This window comes from Carettochelys insculpta, chromosome 1 (assembly GCF_033958435.1).
Source record: "Carettochelys insculpta isolate YL-2023 chromosome 1, ASM3395843v1, whole genome shotgun sequence".
In the NCBI taxonomy this organism is placed as follows: Eukaryota; Metazoa; Chordata; order Testudines; family Carettochelyidae; genus Carettochelys; species Carettochelys insculpta.
This window is the reverse complement of record NC_134137.1, coordinates 2,291,485-2,315,849: the sequence shown is the minus strand read 5'-3', so window position 1 is coordinate 2,315,849 and position 24,365 is coordinate 2,291,485. Positions and strand designations below refer to the sequence as shown.

The 24,365-nt window shown below is 47.1% G+C and overlaps 2 pseudogenes; both read left to right on the top strand.

Moving 5' to 3' along the window:
- The first annotated feature begins 141 nt into the window (after positions 1-141).
- LOC142001838 (olfactory receptor 52M1-like) lies at positions 142-1,216 on the top strand (annotated as a pseudogene).
- Positions 1,217-18,392: 17,176 nt separating this feature from the next.
- On the top strand, positions 18,393-19,470 carry LOC142001831 (olfactory receptor 52M1-like; annotated as a pseudogene).
- The last annotated feature ends 4,895 nt before the right edge of the window (positions 19,471-24,365 follow it).

Genomic DNA, 24,365 nt, shown 5'->3' with positions numbered 1-24,365 from the left:
GCTACACCTAAGAGAGAACAACATGCAGTAATGCATGCAGTGTCTCATATTAGTACTGATTTTCCATTCAGGCACTTGTGCTGTGACCATCACCGAAGAACCTGGACACACAGAGATCTGGGGAACATACAATACCTGTAGAAGACACTGTTCTGCCTCAGTGTTGCACACCTTTTCCCCTACTCAATGTCGGAGTCCAACAAAACCAACTTCACCAACCCTTCCACCTTCATCCTGCTGGGCATTCCAGGCCTGGAGACAGCCCATGTCTGGATCTCCATCCCCTTCTGTGCCATGTACATCATAACCATCTCGGGAAACTTCACCATCCTGTTCATTGTGATAAGGGAGCCAAGCCTCCATGAGCCCATGTACTATTTCCTCTGCATGTTGGCCATCACCGACCTGGTCTTGCCCGCATCCATCCTCCCAAAAATGCTGAGCATCTTCTGGTTCAATTCTAGGGAGATTTGTTTCAATGCCTGCCTCACCCAGATGTTCTTCATTCACTGCTCCTCAGTGATCGAGTCTGGGATCTTTGTGGCCATGGCTTTGGATCGCCATGTGGCCATTTGTGATCCCCTGAGACATTCCACCATCCTGACAAACCGTGTTATAGCTAAGATTGGCCTGGCCATCGTGCTGCGTGGTACTGTGCTTGTAATGGTCCATCCAATCCTGGCGAGACATCGGCCATATTGCAGAACCAACATCATTCCTCACTCATACTGTGAGCACATGGCTGTGGTGAAGCTGGCTTGCAGTGATATCCGTGTCAGTAGCTACTATGGCCTCTTTGTGGTATTGTGTGTGCTTGGTCTGGATGTGTTTTTTATCTCTGTGTCTTATATCAAGATCCTAAGGGTCATATTCTGCCTCCCAACAAAGGATGCCCAATTCAAGACTTTTGGGACCTGCATCTCTCATCTATGTTCCATCTTAGCTTTTTACGTCCCAGCTATCTTCTCATCCCTCCTGTACCGGTTTGGTCAGAATGTGCCCCTGCATTTCCACATTCTCATTGCCAATATATACCGCCTGTTGCCCCATATGCTAAACCCCATCATCTATGGGGTGAGGACAAAACATATACGGGACGGGCTGCACCGGCTCTTTACTTATACAAGGACCTAACATTTTCTCCTTGTGCTCTGGCTTTCTGACTGAGCCTGTCAAAGAGCTGACTGGTGATATGGTGCTGGGCCCTTACCCATGAATCGCTGGCTGGGTTGTCAGGCACATTAAATGATTTCCTGAGATCCCTGTGTTGTGTCAATGTGACAACTGAGGCATAGGTCTGTGGACAGCAAATTAACTCATAGGGTTACACCTCTCTAAGTCCCGGTCATTGGACCACTGAAATCACTCCCCCTACCCCATGTCTTCCCACAAAGCCCCACTCCTTCTGCACACCTTCCCTTAAAGCCCCACTGTCTTCTGCACCTTTTCTCTAAGGTCCTAACACTGGTGTTCACTATCCCACCGTCACGTGCTCCACTGTCTCCACCTCCATCCCCACCCTGCTGGGCTCCCTCTACTCCAGGGCTGGGACAGAAGCTGATGCAGTTGGACAAGGAGCCTGCCATGAGAACAATGAGGCCATAGCACTGGGGCCAAAAAGCCAATTGGGAGCAGAGAGTCTGGGAAGTCGTATCAAAGAATCTGAGGGCTAGGAGCAGGGCTGTGAGGCATGCAGACAAGGAAGTGCAACTGACAGCCTGTGAGCCCTGAGGCTCAGATGCAAAGTCCTAGCATCCTAGATTCTTAGAAGACGAGGGTTGGAAGAGACATCAGGAGACCCTAGTCCAATCCCCTGCTCCAAACCGGGAAAAACCCCATCTAAATCATCAGGGATCAGAGACCATTGTGTAGCTAATTTATTCAGCTTTCAGTTCCCCTTTGTCACTCCCTGCTGGGGGGGCGGGAGGGGGAGGCGGGTTGTAGCAGGCAGAGTCCCTGCAAAGGGTGTGGGCTGGGAGCGCTTTGCCCTGAGATGGGAAGCAGGGACAGGACAAGAGATCAACCCTGAGATTAAGAGGACTGAAGGATAAGCCTGTGCAACAGCTGGCACAGCTTCTATTAGCACACAGATATTTATACACGTGCACAGTTCCTTGCCTGAAGTTATAAGGAACTCTTTGCCATGGGGCTGCAGCTGTATAGTGAAGCTGAGCCTGACTTACACCTGAACGGTGCTTTTCATAACTTCACCTGGAAGCTCTGTAACTCAGCTGCTAAGCAGCTTTATCCTTGTGTCATAGGTCAGGCACACAGACCCACGCAGAGGGAAAGTGATTCACCCAAGGCCTCACAATGACTCTGTTCCAGAGCTGAGAATAGGAACTGAGATTCCTGACCCCACATGGATCTTGCTATGGCCATAAATGGGCACCTCTTTTCAGGAGGGTAGAAGATGCAGTGAAGCTTGTAGTGTTGGACTCAGCAACCCTTTAGTGCTTCTTAAGCGGGAGAAATTTGTGAAAGAAACAGCTGGTAAGTACAGCAAGAAAACAAGTTTCCACTCACCTCATAACTCCAGGAACACCAGGCCTGTATGGGTACCAAGAGCAGCATCTGAGAGAAGCTAAGAGCAAGGGATTGGCGGCTAGGGCCTGGTGCCTCTCTTTTCCCATCTGTAAAAGGGAGATATACAGCCTCAGGAGAAGGAGAAAAGTCCTAAAAGCACCTATTTGTGATGTCCGTGTGTCACCAGGACTCTGTTGGACACAGCTGAGGATGCCAAATTTGGGATAAGTTGCTGAGAAATAGAGAGGCTTACCCCTGGCTGGTGGATGGTCTGTCATTACATTGTACTAAAACAGTAACATAGGAAAATGTCTGTCTCAGCACATTGCTGAGCTAAGATGAAAAAAATGTAATCCCCAGTTCTGGCTCACCACCTGGATTCTGGACTCTGGACTCCAGGATGAGCAGTTAGTGAAAACCAATTTTCCCATCTAATGAGTTCTTCTAACCTCAAGAGCAGCCATTTAGCCAGGTGAATATATTATTCATTTCTTAACCAATGATCAGGCTGCTGCAATCAGTTAGTAACTAAGAGCTAGAGAGTTAATAAGCAAAAAGAAGAAGAGGTATAAATGGTTACTGGATTGGATACAGCCGAGTGACTTTATAGAGTTCATAGGTCAGGATCAGAGCAGGGATGCTAAAAAGGGTGAAGTCACAAAAGCCTCTCTGGAAATTGCCCAAGCAGACTGGTGGTCATCAGTCCTTGGTCAGAGCTTCCCTGTCATAAATGAAGTTCAAAGAAATGAAGACGAGACACAGATACCTCAGGGTTCACTCTGTATCCTCTGCTCGGTGTGCGCAAATTTGCTATCTTGAACAAAGCCTACAGCCCAGGTGCCTGGCAAATTACTGGCCCAAGCTGGAGTCCAGGGACACAGGAGCATATCCCATGTCCTTCCATGCTTTGATGACTCAGCAGGCAGCCACTGCCCACATTCCCGCAGAGCTGTATTGGCTCTGTGTCCCATTGTGAGAGTCAAGTGTTCCTAAAAGGCCACCAGCACATAGCTGCCTGACCTTATCTGCCTGGTGAGTGTTACCTAGGAATACAACAGATGTGTGAGATGCCAGTTTTCCACTAAAAAAATCAATGAGAAGTCCTGTAGCACCTTATAGACTAGCACATTCATTAGAGCATAAGCTTTCATGGGCAAAGACTGCTTCATCAGATGCATGTAGATAGAAACATGCATCTGCTGAAGTGGGCTTTTGCCTATGAAAGCTTAAGCTCCAATATGTTTTTTTAGTCTGTAATGTGCCACAGGACTTCTTGTTATTTTTGCAGATACAGACTAACATGGTCACCCCTCTGATACAATTTCCCATTGACACCTGTTTGTTGCCTTTGCGTAACAGTGGTAGCAACAAAGAAAAAGTGGCCATTGTGTCTTAATACCAACTTTATATTTGATGGGCAGATATACAGGCAAGTCAAAGGAACTCCAATGGGATCACCACTTTCGGGGTTAATTTCAGAGGCAGTAATGCAACACTTAGAATGGATTGTGCTACCAGCAATTAAACCAAGCATTTGATTACGCTTTGTAGGTGACACGTTTGTTATTATCAAACATTCAGATATAGAATGGGCACACAGTATTTTCAATGGTACAATTAAAGGCATCACATTTACTATTGAAAAGGAAAATAATCACAGACTTCCTTTCCTGGACATACTGGTCGGTCAAAGTGAAACAGGGTACCTGGAAACATCTAGGTATAGAAAAGAAACACACACAGGCCAAATTCTCAACTTCCTTAGTAATCATCCCGTCGGCCATACAAGAAGTGGTGTGAGAACTCTCTTTAGGAGAATTAGTACACACTGCAGTACTGAACTGTCACGCGAGGCGGAAGAGAAGCACCTCAGGAGTGTATTTAAATTGAATGAATAACATTACCATATATTAGAAATAGCTCTGAGGTGACATCAGGATTATTAGAACCATTTGGGATTAAAATAGCACATAGACCAACAAGTATGTTAAAGGGTATTTTATTAAAATCAAAGGATGTGGTCAAGCATATGTATAAAACCAATGTGATCTGTGAGATCCAATGTTTAAACTGTTCTAAGTATTATGTAGGACAAACAGGAAGAAAACTAATTACCTGTATATATGAACACCAGCTAGCTGTTAAATGGCATGATCCCTTATCGCTAATTTAATTGCATGAGGACAACACCGGACACAAGTTAGATTTTAGTAATGTGAAGGGAATAGGACAGGCTAGATATCAGCAGGGAAGAGAATTCTTGGAAGCATGGTTCTCTGGAAAGGAGGCAATTAACCGGCATATTGATTTAGATCCAGTGTTAGAACCCATGAGTTTAAAAGATAATAGAAGAAGAATGGCTGATAGGAGTGGGATTGTGTGCAGCTTGTCTCAAATTGAAGACGCAAGTAACTAATTAAAGATCTAGTTACTGATTCCAACCTGGTGTTTGAACTTAGGCAATCAAAGGACTGCTAATGAGGGTGTGCTCAGGTGCAATTGGTCTTGAATAGAAGACACAAGTATCTAATTAAGAACCGGTTACTGATAAGAGCTATGAGAAAGGATTGTGTGAACAACAGTTTGAAGAGCTCTTACTGGGCACTGATGATGTCACTCTGCTCAGTAACGAAACATTTGCAATTAAAGATTTTAAATCCAGTGAGCCCCGCCCCCTTTTAAATTTTAAAAAATGGCCATATTCAATCCTACAACATCACACAGCTGCCAGCCACTCAAGGAAGGGGCATTGCCCAGGTTCTAGCGGGGGAAGCAGCTGGGACATTAGAGCCACGGGGGGTGGGAACAGAAGATAAAATCATGTTTTGTTGCAAGGAACCTGTTCCTTGAATAAGAAAGGAGGAAAAGAGTCATTAACGATGAGAGGTAGATATCTATGAATGTAGCTGTTCATGCCAAGACATTGCCAGCCAAACCCCTGCTTTGAACAAGCTGCTTTTTATGGCCCTTGTCTTTTCTGGGACTAGCCCAAGGAAAGACATCCTGTCATGGGTTCCTTATGGTGCAACATGGGCTATGGGACCACTGACCCCCTCTGCCCCACCAGCAAGGAGTATTCCTCTCTCTGGGATGCTGAGTCAAGTTGCAAACCTCTGGCCGGCCCTGGGTTTACACAGATATCCACAGACAGTCGTACAGCCAAATGTGTTACACCAATAAACTCACTAACAGTTCCTCCAACTCCCCAGCCTTGCAGAACTGCACCATCCTGTCCTGGTTCTCTTCTTGGACCAGGAGAAATCGTTACCCAGTCCGCTCTTCTGTCAATGTGGGTAGGACACTCTTTGTAACCTCAGCTGCAGACAAAACACCCTATTTACAATCCCTTCATGTCTACTTATCTGTATGTAATAAGTGCAGGTGGGGAGCTGTGGAGTGATGGTGAGTCACGGGAGATGGGTGCATTACAAGTAAAGTACAAACTTAAAAGGAAGTTTTTTTGCACAAAGTGGAAGGGTTTAATCAGGAATGCCTGAGAGCTCCACCCAGAATAGGCATTTGCCTGTTGCTCAGGCCACTCATGCGCTATGTGGGAGACTTGTGCTTACATCCCTCCACCACCCTCTCCCTCAGTCTACAGCTCTCCGCCAGGGGATACAATCATAGTGAGTGTGTCTACACATGCACAGTATTTCGAAAAGTCTGGTCCTCTTCTGAAAGAACGAAGGGAGTGTCTACACATGCCATGCGCTCTTTTGATTTGAAATCGAAGGAACGCAGCCAAGATATTGAAAGCTGGATCCCGATCCCATACAGGAACAGCACCAGCCGTCAAAAAACAACATCGAAAGAAGGCACGTGTAGACGCACCGTGGCCCGCTCTTTTGAAAGAGGAGTCCTCCACAACGGTGCCCAGCCTGAGCACAGAGACGCCCTGCCCCACCAAGCGGAGCTCCATGACCCGCACATCTGGCCACTCTTCTAGCCGCACAGACCCAGAACCCCGTGGCAGGAAGCTGAGAGCAGGCAAGCTGCGAAAGCATGAGCTCCAGGCAGCACGCCCTCTCCACCGCCCCCAACAACAACTACAGGCACATGACCAGCACCTGGCAGTCTCCCGAGCCCCAGGGCCCTCCCTCACAGCCCCTACAGGACTCCCAGGGTCTGTCCCTGAAAATAAAAAGGGGCCCCTCCTGGACGAACCGTGAACTCAGAGACCTCCTGGGCCTCTGGAGGGAAGAGGAGGCCCTCTGGGAGATGGGGGAAAAGCAGAGGAACGCCACTGCCTTCACTCACCTTAACTGGGGACTAACCAGCCAAGGCCACCCCGAGTGGACACAGGAGCAAGTCTGGAGCAAAGTTAAAGAGCTCCAGCAGGGTATGCCCGGGTCTGGGACAAGGCCGGGCGCTCAGGGGCAGGCCCCTCCACCTGCCCCTACTACAGGGAGCTCCATAGCATCCTGGGCCCTGGGACAGCTCCCCGCCAAAAGTGGTCCTGGACAGCTCAGCAGACCAGCCCGAGCCGGAGGAGCTGCAGGAGCCAGGACCAGCCATCCCAAGCCGGGGGCAGACACCAGCCAGGACTGGTCCAGCAAGGAGGGTGACCTCCTGATCGACGTCCCCTCACGGCTGTCCAGCCATGCCAGAGGGAGCCGGGTGTCCCCAGAGATCCTAGAGGTCCCCCCAGTAAGTGCACAGTGGGGCCACCACCCTGGTGATCAGGATGGGGATGGCACCCCTGCCAGTGGACCAGGCACAAGTGCGGAGGCCCAGGGCCACACATCCCAGCTGGTCACAGCCCTGAACACGCCCGCTGCACCTGCCAGTGCCACCCAGCACCGTGGACAGTTCCAGGCACCCAGTTGCCTAGTGGATGCCCGCAGGCCATCCCACACCCCAGGGGGAAGCCCATGTGCACTTGATGACACAGGGATGACATGTCCACCATGGCCAGGCACTGGGGAAGTTGGGGAAGGCGGGGCCATCAGTGTCGTTGGTCCCCGAGAGCCCCCCAGAGGCATCGGACAGGGGCCAGGCACCTTCAGCAGCAGCATCACGGCGGGTGCTCAGCTGGAGGTTGCAGCGGCTCTCAGTCGATGACCCCACCAACCTCCGCCAGGAGGAGCTTATGGAGTGCTGGCTTCAGCTGGAGGAGTCCAACCTGGTGTGGCGGAGGTAGGCCTGGGACCGGCTCATGTCCCGCCTGGACACCATTCATGGAACTTTGCAGGAGTACGTGGGCAATGTGGCCTGGCTCCTGGCCCTCTGCACCTGCCCCAGCTACGCAACCCCCTGAGCCCCCTGCAGGGCTCCCCCCAAAAAGGCCCACCAGGGTCCCCTGCCCACCCCCCACCCCCCATAGAGTCCTCCATCCCACCCCACACCAATGCCCCCTCTGCCATCCCACCACACCCATACCCTCCAATGCTCCCTGCCCCATCCCAGCCCTGCCGTGGCACCCAGGAAGGGAATATTGGGGCCAGCGTGGCTCTCAGCCCACAACCCCTTGCCCAAATGACACTCCCAAGGCTGGCCCCCTCCTCACTCCCCTCCAAGTTCAGGCCTCCTGCCCCCCTCTCCCAGTTCTAGCCCCTTCCCCACTCCCCTCCAAGTTCACACTCCCTGCCCCGCAACAGACAGGGGTGTCCCCCCACACACATTGTACATAGTTGGACTTTTATACCACAGTTTTTTACAGTTTATTGTTGGCAAAGGTTTATATGGTGCACCAATGCCCATGTCCCATGGTCCCGTGAGGGGGGAGGTATGCGCATAGTGGTGGTGATGGTGCATGTGGTGGGGGAGTGGATGTTTGAGGGGAGTGTGAGGGGTGGGCATCGAGGTGCTCAGTGTGGTCCCAAGGTGAGACTTACACAAAGGGCCTCCCAGATCTGGACACCATTGTGGTTCACCTGGTGGCTGGTGACAGCAGCCGGCTGTTCGAACCCCGTGGTGGCCTCAGCTGCCCACCCCTGGATGTAGGCATCCCCCTTGGCCTCCACAATGTTGTGGAGGATGCAGCAGGTGCCCATCACTTCTGGGACATTGTGCATCCCCACCTCGAGGTGGGCAGGAAGGCACCACCACCACCCTTTGAGGCGCCCAAAGGCCCGCTTAACCACGTTCCGGGACTGGTTGAGGTGGGTGTTGAAGGCCTGCCTGTTGGGGTCAAGTTGGCCAGTATAGGGACGGATCAGCCACGGCAGTAGGGGGTATGCCTCATCCGCAACTATGCATAGCAGCATGGTGATGCCCCCATCCGGCATTTCTTGCTGGGTGACGAAGGTGCTGTCCTCCATATGCCAGCACAGACCAGAATTGCGGAAGACCCTGGTGTCGTGGTTTCACCCCAATCAGCCCATGTAGATGTCCATGAACTGGACTTTGTGGTCCACCAGGGCGTGGAGGACGACCGAGTGGTAGCCCTTCCAGTTGACATAGTGGCTGGCGCTGTGTGGTGGGGCACAGATGGGGATATGCATCCCATCCAGGGCACCAAAGCACTTCACGAACTCCAATGAGGAGAAACGCTCGACGATGGCGTGCAAGTCCCCAAAACAGATGACCTGGTGCAGGAGCATGGCATTCAGGACACAGAAAACCTGCAGGGAGGGAGGCCATGAGCTCTCGTGAGGGTGCGGTGGGGTGTTCCCCCCCTCCCAACCCCCCCAGCTGGCAAACCCCGAGGGGTACCAGTGTCCATGGGCACCCTTGCCCCTTCCTGTTGTGGAAGCGTGCCCCAGGCCAGGCTTATCTCCATGAGCACCGCTCTGACAGTGGCCTTGCTCACTCTGAACTGGTGACCTACTGAGCAGTAAGAGTCCGGGGTGGCCAGTTTCCACACCGCAATGGTGACTCGCTTCTCAAGGGGAAGCGCAGGCCGCATGATGGTGTCCTGATGCCTCCACGCAGATGCCAGCCAGTGACACAGCTCCTGGAAGGTGTCCCGGTTCATGCAAAAGTTCCGGAGCCAGATGACATCATCCCATTGCCCCAGAACCAGTCGCTCCCACCAGTCCGTGCTGCTGGGGTGGCTCCACAGGCGCCGGGGTACCAGGGGGCGGGGTGCAGGCTGGGCAAGCTCCATGTCCCTGGGAGGGGCCTGTTCTGTCTCCCAAGAAGGAGGGGGGCGGCTGTGGCGACCGTGCAGACAACATGGGCAACAGTGCCCGGGATGTCTGCATCCAGCGCGAGGAGCAGGGTGTCGTTGGCCATGGTGGTGCTGTGCTGGGATCATGCGTTGCTCCTGGCAGCTCGGCAGGTCTTGGCTAGTGCAGGGCAGGGGAGGTGAAGGGGGGCCCTTTAAGGCAGTGGCTGGCTGTGGGCCCTGGAAGGGCTTGGCAGCCATGATACCCCGCCCACGGCATCTCCACCTCCCTTCTTTCGAAAGAGCGCTCGGACATGTGTGGACGCTCTCTTTCGAAATAATGGGATGGGGTCTTCGAAAGAGTGGGTCGGAACTGCGATCCACCTGTGCCGTGTGGTCGTGTTCTTTTGAAAGATGGTACATCGATTTCTGAATTTCGATTTTGCTCTTTTGATGGTGGGCTCCTGTGAGCTGTGTCTACACGTGCACGCTACTTCGAAGTAGCGGCACTAACTTCGAAATAGTGCCCGTCGCGGCTACACGTGTCGGGCGCTATTTCGAAGTTAACTTCAATGTTAGGCGGCGAGATGTCGAAGTCGCTAACCTCATGAGGGGATCGGAATAGTGCCCTACTTCGATGTTCAACGTCGAAGTAGGGACCGTGTAGACGATCCGCGTCCCGCAACGTCGAAATTGCTGGGTCCTCCATGGCGGCCGTCAGCTGGGGGGTTGAGAGATGCTCTCTCTCCAGCCCCTGCGGGGCTCTATGGTCACCGTGGGCAGCAGCCCTTAGCCCAGGGCTTCTGGCTGCTGCTGCAGCAGCTGGGGATCCATGCTGCAGGCACAGGGTCTGCAACCAGTTGTCGGCTCTGTGGATCTTGTGTTGTTTAGTGCAACTGTGTCTGGGAGGGGCCCTTTAAGGGAGCGGCTTGCTGTTGAGTCCGCCCTGTGACCCTGTCTGCAGCTGTGCCTGGCACCCTTATTTCGATGTGTGCTACTTTGGCGTGTAGACGTTCCCTTGCAGCGCCTATTTCGATGTGGTGCTGCGCAACGTCGAAGTTGAACATCGACGTTGCCAGCCCTGGAGGACGTGTAGACGTTATTCATCGAAATAGCCTATTTCGATGTCGCTACATCGAAATAAGCTATTTTGAAGTTGGCTTCACGTGTAGACGTAGCCGTGTAGACACAGCCAGTCACTTTCCTGTGCTGGGTGTTTTATAGAACCATCCATGAAAGGTGCTCCAGAGTCTGATCATAGTTATGGATACCGATGAGGAATGCTGATTTCTTCTAACTTCATGACAGCACCATAGGTCTGCAGAAATCTTTCATTTCTCTCCTGAAATAATGTCTTCAGGCCTGTCTGCCTATTGACTGTCCATCCTTCTTGGTCATTTACAGGCTATCAGACCCTATGGACACCTAGGCATTATTCCTGCTTTTTTAATTGTCAACTATAATTTTAAATAGAACAAAATACACAGACCACTGATTCCTCATTGATGTAGTCCAGAACCTAAATGTTCTTGTGCCCTATTGCGTATAGTGACAGAGAGATAGCTGTGTTAGTCTCTATTCTATCAAAACCAAAAAGCAGTCAAGTAGCACTTTAGAGACTGACAAAATAATTTATTATCACCTAATAAATTATTTTATCAGTCTTTAAAGTACCACTTGACTGTTTTTTCCTATTGTGAAGGTCTTTTGATTACTGTTTACACCTAAAGCTGGATAACGAGCACAGAAGCAGAGGCACAGAAAGTGCAGATATTGGCTAGTGTCACTTGTCTCCAGCTTGTTTACATCCAGATGCCGCTTCTCCCCCAGAGGCTGGAAAACCCCAACAGGACTGCACAGAGCTGTGTTAAAAACAAACAACACCTCTCTCACTCCTCAGCACAGGCTATTGCTGCAGATTCCGGGGGCAAGAGAGGAGTGGGACATGGCTGCCTGACTGGACGACACTCCTGTCTCAGAATTCACAGGTACGCATCCCTACACAGGGTGTAAGTTTTCTCTGATATTATGCCTGAAAATGCCCCTTTTAGCTTTGCCCCTTCCCCAACCACACAGTCTCCTGCCCCAGAATGGTTCCATTTAAGTGTCACAGTGAAATGTGTTACTAGGTGTATGTACAAAAGCAAATTCTGAGACAGTGGCCTGTAGTTTACCAGGACACCAAAGAAGGAAAATGCCCCAATCAGTAAGAACTGAGTAAGGAGCTCAGGAGCCAGCTGTGTGTTAATGCACAGACGCTGCCTTCTCCTCCACTTGCACATTGCAGTTCTGACTGATAACAGGAAATGGGGGATGTTCCCTGAGTTTTTCAACTAGGCAAGAAACACTTTCTCCTAACTTCATTTGACAACTCAGATCTGCTGTCACGTCTGAATTTTTGTAAAAAAAGAAAGAAATGCACAATGTGACCAGCAGGTGAAAGTCAGCATGGGAAGCTCACTCAAAATGATTGAAGTCTGTCAAGCTTACTAACAAATGAGGTCTCCTAATTGATGTTTGCCCACAGCCTTAATTAAACGAGGAGCCATCAGTACCACCTAAAGTGACCATTCCATTCACTTAAGGTCTTTGCTCCACTAATGCATGTGGCAAGGATTTCTACAGCAGAAATAGTTATTAAGTCAGAGAGTTTTCTTTGATCTGTGTTCTATGTTCAGAGTTCCCATGTACTTGAAGGTTCCAAGTGTGTGTTAGGAGACAAGGTAAATATAAATACCTTATCTACTTCTTATATCAGTAAACACAGGGGTTTTGAAGTGAGAAGGGACCATATCAGCTCTGAATTTGTCTATAACACAGGCCATTATATTTCACCTAGTTTCCCCTGTATTGTGCTCCATTACTTGTGGCTTGGACTAAGAGATCATCTACACCAGGATTTTACATCATAGAATCATAAAGCCATAGCTGCGTCTACACGTGCACGCTACTTCGAAGTAGCGGCACCAACTTCGACGTTAGGCGGCGAGACGTCGAAGTCGCTAACCTCATGAGGAGATAGGAATAGCGCCCTACTTCGACGTTCAACGTCGAAGTAGGGACCGTGTAGACGATCCGTGTCCCGCAATGTCGAAATTGCTGGGTCCTCCATGGCGACCATCAGCTGGGGGGTTGAGAGATGCTCTCTCTCCAGCCTCTGCGGGGCTCTATGGTCACTGTGGGCAGCAGCCCTTAGCCCAGGGCTTCTGGATGCTTCTGCGGCAGCTGGGGATCTATGCTGCAGGCACAGGGTCTGCAACCAGTTGTCAGCTCTGTGGATCTTGTGTTGTTTAGTGCAACTGTGTCTGGGAGGGGCCCTTTAAGGGAGCGGCTGGCTGTTGAGTCCGCCCTGTGACCCTGTCTGCAGCTGTGCCTGGCATCCCTATTTCGATGTGTGCTACTTTGACGTGTAGACGTTCCCTCGCTGCGCCTATTTCGATGTTGGGCTGAGCAACGTCGAAGTTGAACATCGACGTTGCCGGCCCTGGAGGACGTGTAGACGTTATTCATCGAAATAGACTATTTTGATGTCGCAACATCGAAATAAGCTATTTCGATGTTGGCTGCACGTGTAGACGTAGCCCATATGTCACGAGGAATGGGAAGGTTCACCACTCTACCCAGGGGATGGATTTCTTCTATCTTTACCATCCAGGACAAACAACTGTCCAGCTTCCTTGGGAAATAAAGAATAGTGAAGGAGGTTCTACAGCCTCCAGCTGCATCTGTTCCTTTCTCTTGACTACTGCAGCACAAGAGAACTTTTCTCCATGTTTTTAATTGCAGCTTTTCAAGGATTTGAAGACTGCCATAATGCCTCCCTTCAGTCTCCTCTTTTCCAATGTAAGCCCACACTGTTCCTTCACTCTGCACTCATGGCTTGTATTTCATAATTTGGATCACCCTTTGTCTTTCACCTCTGAAACCGTCCCACTTTCTGTTCAGCCACCCTATACATTAGTGACCCAAGCTGGACACAGTGCTCCATCTAAGACCTAACTAATGCTGAGTAGCAAAATATTATCACCACCCCGATTTCAATGCTGTGAAACCCAAAACTGTATTTCTATGCTACTGTAGACAGCAGGAAATCAGCTGAAGAATTCTTCCGTTGACCTAGCTAGCACCTCTCAAGAAGGGGGATGACTACCACTCATGGGAGAACCCTGTTGTCACTATTAGCAGCATCTAGAGTGCCATGATATTTTTAAAATATAGCAAGCCCTGAAGAAGACCATCCAGGAAAACTTCCAATGTGGATCTGCAATGCTATGGAGTTTGAGACTCTCTCACATCCCTTCACAGTTGATTCAAAAGATTAATCAACCTGAGCGCAAAATATTGATGCCTATATCCAAATCAAACTTTTCTGGTTTCAGCTTATAGCCACTGGGCCTTGCTCTGTCATGCTCTGCTAACTTAGATTGGTCCTGCTTTGGGGAGGGGGTTGGACCTGATGATCTCCTGAGGTCTCTTCCAGCCCTAGGATTCTATGATTCTGTGATTACAGAGCCCCATAATTACCAGAATTTTCTCATCACTATCATCTCCAGTTGTTCATCTTGTTGATAAGATAAATAGATGAAGCTCTTTAGATCTCTCTCCTCTCTTTGCTGGGCATTTACTCCAGCCTCCAGTCATTGTTTTTATTCTTTTCTACATCCTCTCCAATTCTCAAATTCCTTTTTGAGATGTGGACACTGGGACTGAACACTCAGCTTTACCAGTGCCACATGCAGATACAAAACCCTTCCCCGAATATCACTCATCACTCCCCTGTCTACACATTCATGGATCCCATCAGCTCTTTTGGTGACAGCAACTCAGTAGGATCTCACGATCGGTCAGCTGTCTGCACAATGACTTGTAACTCCTTTACAGGGTCCCTGTGTTCCATAGCCCAATGCTCTTCTCTGCAGGGTGACCCTGTGTTCCTTGTGTAGAGAGGGTAACTCGGAATGTGACTTTATTAAAGCATTTTTTGCATTGGCCCCCTTTACCAAATGTACCAGATCAGTTAAAACAACAAGGCAGTCCAGTAGCACTTTAAAGACTAACAAAATAACTTTTTAGGTGATGAGCTTTTGTGGGACAGACCCACTTGCTTTGAAAGCATAATTGTAACCTCCCTGCCAGTACTGGTTTGTCTCCTAGTTTTATCTGCAGTGATTCTTTATTCGTTTTCTGATCATTGATGAAAATATTGGCTAGAACTTGGCCTACAACCAATTTCTCCAGAACCCTGTTAGAAACAGTCCATTTGCTGACAATGACCCTTTCACAACTACTGTCTGAAATATGTCCATTAGCCTCTTTTTCACCATTCAGCACATGCTCTTCTGATATTGTGTAGTGTTAATTTGTTTGTCAGAACAGTTTCCCTTCCTACATCAAATGCACCAGAGAAATCACACTGTATTGCATCTGCAAGTTTCCTTCGATCATCCCTACGTGTATTCTCTTTAAAGGATGACATCAGATTAGGGGTCGGGGATTGGACCTGTTTTCTATGAACCATGTTTGTTGACTGGCCTTGATTATATTCCAAGATTTTCTTTGTTTAATCAGTCCCATGCCAGGGATTCTATTGCTCCCTAATGTTGTCAAATTTTTTTTGCACTTTCCCTGTATTTTGTTCACAGTTGACGTTTAACACAGTACTGACTTGTATTTGCCTTTTTTTATGTTTGTTTTCATTTTGCTCAATTGCTTGCTCAAGAAACGTGTGGTTGATCAGTAAGTTCATAAACCTGATGTTCAAAATTGTCAGGTGTTACATTAGGTGCTATTCAATATATTCCTCGACTGTTTGTTGACTGGAAGTGCTTCATCGCTTCCTATGATTTGAGTACCTCACATTAATATTTGTTCAACACATCAACCTTTTCTGCAACATTAACAAGTTTTCTTTCTTCCTTTTTTTTTGTTCTTAATGCACTTATAACCTTTTTTTCTGATCCTTAGCTGTCCCAGTCATGGATATTTATCTGATGTCTTTAACATCTCTTATTAGTTTTCATAGCTTCCAATTTATATTTCCTGCTTTCTCTTTTCCCTTGTTCTGCATTTGCTAAATATAACTTTTTTTCCTCTTAATTGCTGCCTTTACTTTCCCACTGAGCTGGATTTTTAGTCAGAGTGGTGCACTTTCTTGTCTCAGAAATTCTGGGATTTTTAACTATTTAATAAGCTCTGCCACAAGAATACCCAACTTTAATTACCATTTTTTCTAAGATTTGTTCCAAAATATTTTTTCTGATAATTTCTCTCAGCTTTGGAGTGCTAACCCTTTTGAAGCACTCAGCGTTTATATACTGTCAAAACAAAAAAGCAGTTAAGTAGCACTTTAAAGACTAACAAAATAATTTATTAGGTGATGAGCTCTCGTGGGACAGACCTACTTCTTCAGACCATAGCCAGAAAAGAACAGGCCCAATATTTAAGGCACAGAGAAACAAAAATAGAAATCAAGGTGGACAAATCAGAAAAACAATTATCAAGGTGAGCAAATCAGACAGTAGAGGAGCAGAAGGGGGACGGGGCGGGGGGGAGTCAAGTATTAGATTAAGCCAAGTATGCAAACGAGCCCCTATAATGACCAAGAAAATTCTGATTCTGGTTCAAACCATGTGTTAATGTGTCGAATTTGAATATAAAAGATAGTTCAACAACCTCTCTTTCAAGAGTGTTGTGAAAATTCCTCTTCAGTAGGACGCAAACTTTTAAGTCATTAACAGAATGGACCACTCCATTAAAATGCTGGCTGACCAGTTTGTGGATCAGGAGTGTTTTTATGTCTGTTTTGTGTGGAATGAAGAAGTGGGTCTGTCCCATGAAAGCTCGTCACCTAATAAATTATTGTGTTAGTCTTTAAAGTGCTACTTGACTGCTTTTTTGCTTTGATAGTATATAGACTAGCACAGCTTTCTCTCTGTCACTATTCAGTGTTTATAAATAGTGCTGATTGGGAACTGTTCTCTGTCTAACTATTTGAATGAGATCACTTTTATTATTTGATTTGTTCTTCTCTATCTCATGCCCCCTTATTTGTCCATTGTCTAAATGAAACATCCCCAAACTTTTCCATAAGTGTCAGCCTCCCCATTTCTCATAGCTTGCCTTGGAGATCCCCTTTGTATCTACAATATCCCTCAGAAAGACTGGATAACCAAACTGAACCCATGTCCAGAGACAGTTGCTCATCATGTGTCTCTAAAGAAATCATGTCAAACCAGCTTGACACGTTTCATTGACAGGGTAACAAGCCTTGTGGATGACAGGGGACTTGCAGATATGGCATATCTAGCCTTTTGTAAGGCGTTTGATACAGTTTCGCATAACCTTCTCATGACAAACTAGGGAAATGCAACCTAGATAGAGCTAATATCCAGTGACTGTGTAGCTGGTTAGATAACCATACCTGGAGAGTAATAACAGTGAGACCAGTTCTGTTCAGTGTGAGTTGGTACACACATACACTTACAAAGTTTTTGGATGATATCAACCTTGGAGGGATTGAAATGCTTCAGAGGATAGGATGAAAACTCACATTATTCTGGACAAACTGGAGAAATGGCCTTAGGTAAATAGGATGAACTTCAATAAAGACAGATGCCAAGGAAGTAAGAGAATGGGAAGTAACTGTCTAGGAAGGAGTACTGCAGACGGGGGTGCGTCAGAGAGTGCTGGTACTTCAGGTAAATATGAGTCGATAGTGTGCCACTGTTGCAAAAAGAGAAAACATCACTTTGAGACGTATTAACATGAGTGCTGTGAGCAAGACACAAGAAGAAATTCTTCTGCCCTATTCTGCCCTGGTTAGGCCTCATCTGGAGTCTTGTGTCCAGTTCTGGGCACCACATTTCAGGAAAGATATAGAGAAATTGAAGACACTCCAGAGAAGAGCAACCAAAATTAATTAAAGGTCTAGGAAATATGACCTATGATGGAAAATGGAAAGAATTTGGTTTGTTTAGTCTAGGAAAGAAAAGACTGAGAGGGGACAGAAAAACAGCTTCCAAGTACTTAAAAAGTTGTTACAAGGAGGAGGAGAAAATTATTCTTCATAACCATTTATGATAGGATGAAAAGTAATGGGCTTAAATAACATCAAGGGGGTTTAGATTGGACATTAGGGAATACTTCCTAACTGTCACGGTGGCAAAGCCCTGGAAGAAATTGCCTAAGGAAGTTGTTGTAGCTCCACCGGAGATTTTTAGGAACAAGTTAGACAAACACCTGTCAGGGATGATTTAGGTAACACTTATCTCAGGGTGTCCTCCAAGTGCATTATTTTATGCTTTCATTACTTTCCATCTCTTTCCTTAGGCGTCCTAGCATTGTTTTTGTTTGGACACTGCTGTGAATCTGTAGGAATTTCTGTGGAGCTGTTATTACTGATGGACAGCTGTTTTCCCTGAAGTGTGTTCTGGCTGGGGTGTTTTCCCAGGCAGGTGTCCTTTCAAAGTTTTATTTTTTTTTTAATTACTCAGATTTTGAACAACCAGAAGAACACGAAGCTCTGTACAGCATGGCCTCTGCACCCCTATTTTTATTTCTCTGATAAACAATTATTGGTGGCAGGTATCTACATTCATGTTTCTTGCCAGCACCTATTAATTTTACTGACATTACAAGTTATAGGAATTATTGATGTATTCAGATTCATAAAATAGATAATTGGTATTGGACAGCTCAATTGTTCCTAGTTTATTTCTCTAAATAAGGAAGGTGTCATTTTTCAGAGTTTGAAAAGAAACAAATCTGCTTCAGCTATGAGAACAGATTTCAGTAGTGCATGTACTCTCATACTAACATTGTGTCTCCATACAGGCATTTGTATTGTGACCATCACCCTAGACACTGGACATAGACAGCAAGCCATTGGAACCTACAGTGTATGCTGGAGACACCATTCTGCTTAAAGCTGGACATCATCTCCCTGTTTCATGTCAGATTCCAACACAACTGACTTCACCAACCCCTCCACCTTTATCCTGCTGGGCATTCCTGGTTTGGTGGCAGCCCATGTCTGGATCTCCATCCCCTTCTGCACCATGTACACCACAGCCATTGTGGGGAACTTCACCATCCTGTTCATTGTGATAAGGAAGCCGAGCCTCCATGAGCCCATGTACTATCTCCTCTGCATGCTGTCCGCCACCGATCTGGTCCTGCCCACAACCATCCTTCCTAAAATGTTGAGCATCTTTTGGTTCAATTCCAGGGAGATCGGTTTCAATGCCTGCCTCACGCAGCTATACTTCATTCACTGCTTCGCAGTGATGGAGTCTGGGATCTTTGTGGCCATGGCTTTTGATCGCTATGTGGCCATCTGCCATCCCCTGAGACATTCCACCATCTTAACAAACCGCATCGTGGCCATGATTGGCCTGGCCATTGTGATGCGTGGTGGTATACTTGTAATGGTCCATCCACTCTTGGCAATGAGTCGGCCCTATTGCAGGACCAATATTATACCACACTCATTCTGTGAACACATGGCTGTGGTGAAGCTGGCCTGTGCTGACACCCGTGTCAGTAGTTACTATGGTCTCTTTATGGTATTCTGTGTGCTGGGTCTGGATGTGTTTTGCATTGCTGTGTCCTATACCCAGATACTCAGAGCCATTTTCAGTCTTCCCACAAAGGATGCCCGGCTCAAGACTTTTGGGACCTGTAGTGCCCATTTATGTGCCATCTTAGCCTTTTATATCCCAGCTATCTTCTCCTCTGTCTTGTATCGATTTGGACAAAATGTGGCCTTGCATTTCCACATTCTCATTGCCAATATGTACCTCCTGTTGCCTCCCATGCTAAATCCTATCATCTATGGGGTGAGGACCAAACAGATCCGGGATAGTCTGCTCCAACTCTTCACTTACAAAAGAACCTGAAGATTTCTCTGTGTGCTTTGGGTTTCTCACCAAGAATGCATACAGAGCTGCCTTGTGGCATGGTGCTGGGCCATGCACACTGAATCACTTACAGGTCAGTCAGAGAGGCATGAAAGCCTTTCATGGCCTCACTGTGCTGTGTACTACTCATTAACTCATTAGCTATTGATGTTTGATGAGCAGCCCTGCAGCACTTCTTAAACAGAAAGAATTCATTTAAAAAAACCATCTAGAAAGTACAGCACAAAAAAAGGTTTCCACTAACCTCAGCTGCCAGTCTTGTCTCATTGGTTGACCAGTAACCACATACTCTGTTGAGCGCTGCACTTTCTTGCAGCCCCACAAAGTGCTGCTTGTCACTTGAAGGCCCTGATTAGTGCCTTTCAAAAGCAGCACCGTAGAAAAAATAAGAATAAGAATAAGAAAAATCTTCATTTAATACCTGGAGAGGCTGGTGCCCATAAAGAGGAAGTAACTTTTCCAAAGTCACATTACAAGTCCTTGGCTTTGCTGGGAATTTCCTCTCCAAGATCGTTCATCTCCTGACTGTCGAGGAAAGATAGGAACTATAGCAACAGAACACCCTGGCTCAACCAAGAATTCTTCAATGACCTATTTTTTTTAAGAGTGACACAAGGGGAAATTAAAAAGTACAAATAAAACAAGTATATAGGGCCCAAACTGGAAAGGCCAAGGCACAAAACAAGATCAAACTAGTCAGAGACATAAATGTTACAAGAAAATGTTGTACAATGACATTAAAAGCACGAGGAAGACGAAGTGCTGTCTTGTTCTGGATGGGTCCCATTGCCTTCTTTATGCCCTCGTACATTCCCCTGAGATTACCAGAGTCAGCACTGGTCTGGATATTGCTGCATAGCTTAAGCCAGTAGTTGTTGGCACAGTACCTGGCTGTCTGCTGTACTGTTTTTCTGGCTACTCTGAGTGTTTGCAGCGTACTCGGGCTCGGTGAGCATTTATACTCCAGAAGTACAGCGCGCTTCTTTTCGATGACTGAAATCATGTCATCGGAGTTAGGTTCAAATCAGTCATTTGTGTTTCCAGATCTTCTTCCAAACACTGACAAGGCCGTGTTGTAGATTGTGTCCCTCAGATGCTGCCATCTGGATGTCACATCGGCACCCCCAGGGCTGCTGCGCAGAATCTCCTCAAAAGTCTCTCTGAACATTTTAGCCACAGCACCACGAAGTTCCAAATCTGGAGACAGCCCTGCAGATGTAACCCTGAGGCTGTGATGCCATCCACTCCCTGAAGGGAGACAGCTGTGTCAGACCTTCACATGGAGTGCAGGAGACCTATGTTCAAATCCCTGTTCCAATGTATGGTTAGTTCTACAGAGTGGGGCATCTCCAGCTGGAGAGTGGAGAGCCCCAGCCAGAAGAGACATTTTCCTGGTGCTCAGGGACCTCACAGGGGACATGGGAGAACTCTGTTTAAGTCTCTCTTACACATCAGGTAGAGCAGAGACATTGGGTTTGGGTCTCCCTCCTCTCTCTGGGGTCTCTCATGAGGTAGCTCTGACCTGTCCTAGGCACCTTGCTCCAGGAAAGTGCTCACACCTGTCAGTCCCATGTGGCAATGGGCTCCTAGCACCAGCCCATCAGCCAGATCCCCATGGAGTCCTCTTTAATCTCTTTCTCTGTCTCTCTCTCTTTTATGGGAATTTGCAGGGTGTAAGGCCCTCTGGAGACCTTAGCTCTTTTTCTGACCATCTATAATGTTGAGGCAGATATGGTAAATTAATAAAATGGGGGTGGCCAAAAGGATGCCTCAATGTGTTATTTTAACTGGTCACGGGTTCAGCTGCCCTTGACCCGGCCATAAAATAACTAGATTTACACGAGGGGAAGCCCAGACAATCAAGTAATCCCTCTACTTAGGGGTAAAAATGAGAATAACAAGGAGTTTAAATGGAATGAATCAACCGGTTTATTGTTAATAACAGCAACAAAATACAAGTAAACAGCAAAAACAATAGCACAAACAATAGACAATACTCATGGCTTTTAACTTACGGTTAGAATTGCTATCGCAGGTTTGAAGACCATGGTGTCTGTCACTGGAGACCCTGTTGGAACACTGTTAATAGATAGATGTCTTTAGGGACAGTTTATCCAGGCTGATTATGAGTACAGCCTATTTTGGCCCAGGACCCGTTTACCTCAATAGTTTGCTAGGCTACTGAGATTAACTATCTGGCTTTTAGGCCAGTGATATGGCTATCTGGCTATGCCAGAGCCTGTTATGGCTTCCAGTTTGCTAGATTGGAGCCCTTAGGTCTGATTTTTTGTGTCAGATTAAAGTAGATTCTGGCTTTTTTGCCAGAACCAGTTATTTCAGTTGGGGGTTGCTGGCCCACCACTGAATATTTAGGTAGGTTGCTGTACCCACCTCTAAATAGTCCTCAATACAGTTAGATACCCGAATATTAAATCATGCCTATACTATTATCCCTTATGTTTACACTATTAACTCTATTACAACTATAACATTATTCAATAACTACTGTATATATTGCTTAAATACCCTTAACCACCAACTATTATAATGCTAATTACTAAACAGTTGAATGTATTACTACTAATAATAATTATAAACAAGTTTCTCAGATGATATAATTTTCTTCTGGCTTTAAAAAGCCTTAATATGGGCACAAGGCCTTTATTTTAACAGTCATGGGTCTCAGAGGCCTGCCGCGGGGCGCTGCATCAGGCGAGGCCTTCAGTGGAGTCTTGTTGGTGCAGCCGGTCACAGTGACGCCGGCAGGTGAACGAGGGTCAGCGTCGGGGACAGGCGCACGAAGATCTGTGGTGCCACAGGCGGCGGAGGCTGCTGCTCTGTTGCTGTCCTCTTCTGCTGGCTCTTTAGATGAAGAAGTGGTGCAGGAACAGAAGAAGGTCTCCCTACAGGAAGCAGTCTTGATGCAACTGCAGCTTGAAAGTGCCAGCAGTGCTAATGATTAGTCAGCTCAAAGTGATTTCAGTCTTGTCCAGAAGAAGAGAAGGAGCACTAGAGAGAGAACCCCCACACTACCTGACCGTCCCTCCTTTTATAGGCCCAGCTCATTATCATGCAGAAGTTGCTGGAAGCATGCCCATGTATGGAGATGTCCACGCTCTGAGGCAAAGCGGACCTATTTGAAGACTGCTGCCTTTTTGAATTTTGGCAGTTAGAATTGTGTACAATGAAGTCCTATGGAGAAGTGGGTATACATGATTTAAATGATTTTTCTGAGGTAAAAATTTTCTGATTTCTATCTTTCATGAACACACCAATACAACAGTCCCTTTTCTTAACTATTTGAGTAGGATAGGTGTGCAATATGCCTTATAATGTGCGCATGGTCATACCTAGAAAGTACACCCCCGTCTCACGATCTTCACATATAATTCTAAAAGAAACACAGATTCACAGAGTAGTGAATTCTGCTCGCATTCAGCACACAAAGTCCGGGAGTTCTCATCTCCTTTGGGAAGGTCCCTTAATTGCTGTTTACTCCCAAAGCTGGATCAAGAGCTCGGCTGCCCAGACAGGTTTGTCTCCAGCTTGTTTGCATCCAGATGCCCCTTCTCTCCTAGAGGCTGAGCAAACCCCACTGGGACCTCACAGAGTTCTTTTCTAAATGGTGATCACGCTGGTGTCAGCTCTCAGCGTGGGATGCTGCTGCAGATGCTGGGCTGAGAGAGGTGTGGGACACGGCTGCCTGAGGGGGATTCCCAGAGAAGACACTTCCATCTCAGAATTCACAGGTATCTCTTGCTGTAAAGCTCACCCAGACCCCAAACTTAATGCAATGTGAGCATGGTGGGACACAGAGGAAGTCTGTGGTCCTTCCCACTCTGCACAGCCATTACACATCCTGGGGTCCTTGCCAGAGTGGATGAGTTTGCTCTAGTATCACTGGTCAAAATGGTCTTGTTGCAGTGAACCTCCAGCTAAATCCCCCCAGCACTCAAGTGGTTGCATTTCAGTGACACAGGAGATCCTTCAAGGTGTTAGTAGATATACAGTCCAAAGGGTAGTGATAAAAGAGCAGAGAAGCCACTATGTATTACTCAGAGAGACCATCACCTATTCCTCTTGTATATCAGCACCCCTCTGGCTGTTACATGGGGGGTGCCGTACATCCCTTTTACCTGCTGGAGATCTTAGAGGTGGACGAGGTCCTCACTGGAACAAGAAGGAAAAGGTTTATTTTCTCCTAACTTCACTTGAGAAGTCGATTCACCTGTGATGTCTGAAACTTTATAAAGAAATCAGTTCAGACAGCAGCAGACCCCCAGTTCAGTATATTTCTTTCCAAATGTGCTTATAGACTGGAAAATTCACAGCTGTTAAGTGGGCAGAGGGGAGGTGACGGAGGAGGCACTAGGCTCCTCCTTGGAAAAATAATAACAATTTTTCCCCATGGACAAGACAATTTCTCTTGTAGCTTCATTTGAGGAATTGACTAAGTTCTTATGTGTAAAACTTTTAAAAACCACATACCAAATTCAGCCAGGTGCAGCCAGCCAGCAGGGCATTTCCAGTTGAAAAGTTTAAAGTTTGGAAAACATAAAAGAGACTGACATTGAGGATTTCTAAGTGAAGGTGTCCGACAGCCGTAACTAAAGGTAGTGCTACCATTGCCACCTGTAACTGTCAGTCCCTTTGTGAATCCCATTCAGCGAAACTCTTTGCTTCCATAATGTCTGTGTCTTTTTTTCTTTTCTCAGGGTTCTATGTTCAGACTTTCTATCGGCTTGAAGGATCATTTGTTTGTGTGTGGTGAGCCAGTAAACATAAATTCCTGATTTATTGTAGTAACAGAGAGGGAGCAGTGCTAGTCTATATACTATCAAAACAAAAAAGCCCATTAACTCTTTGTCTAAGGG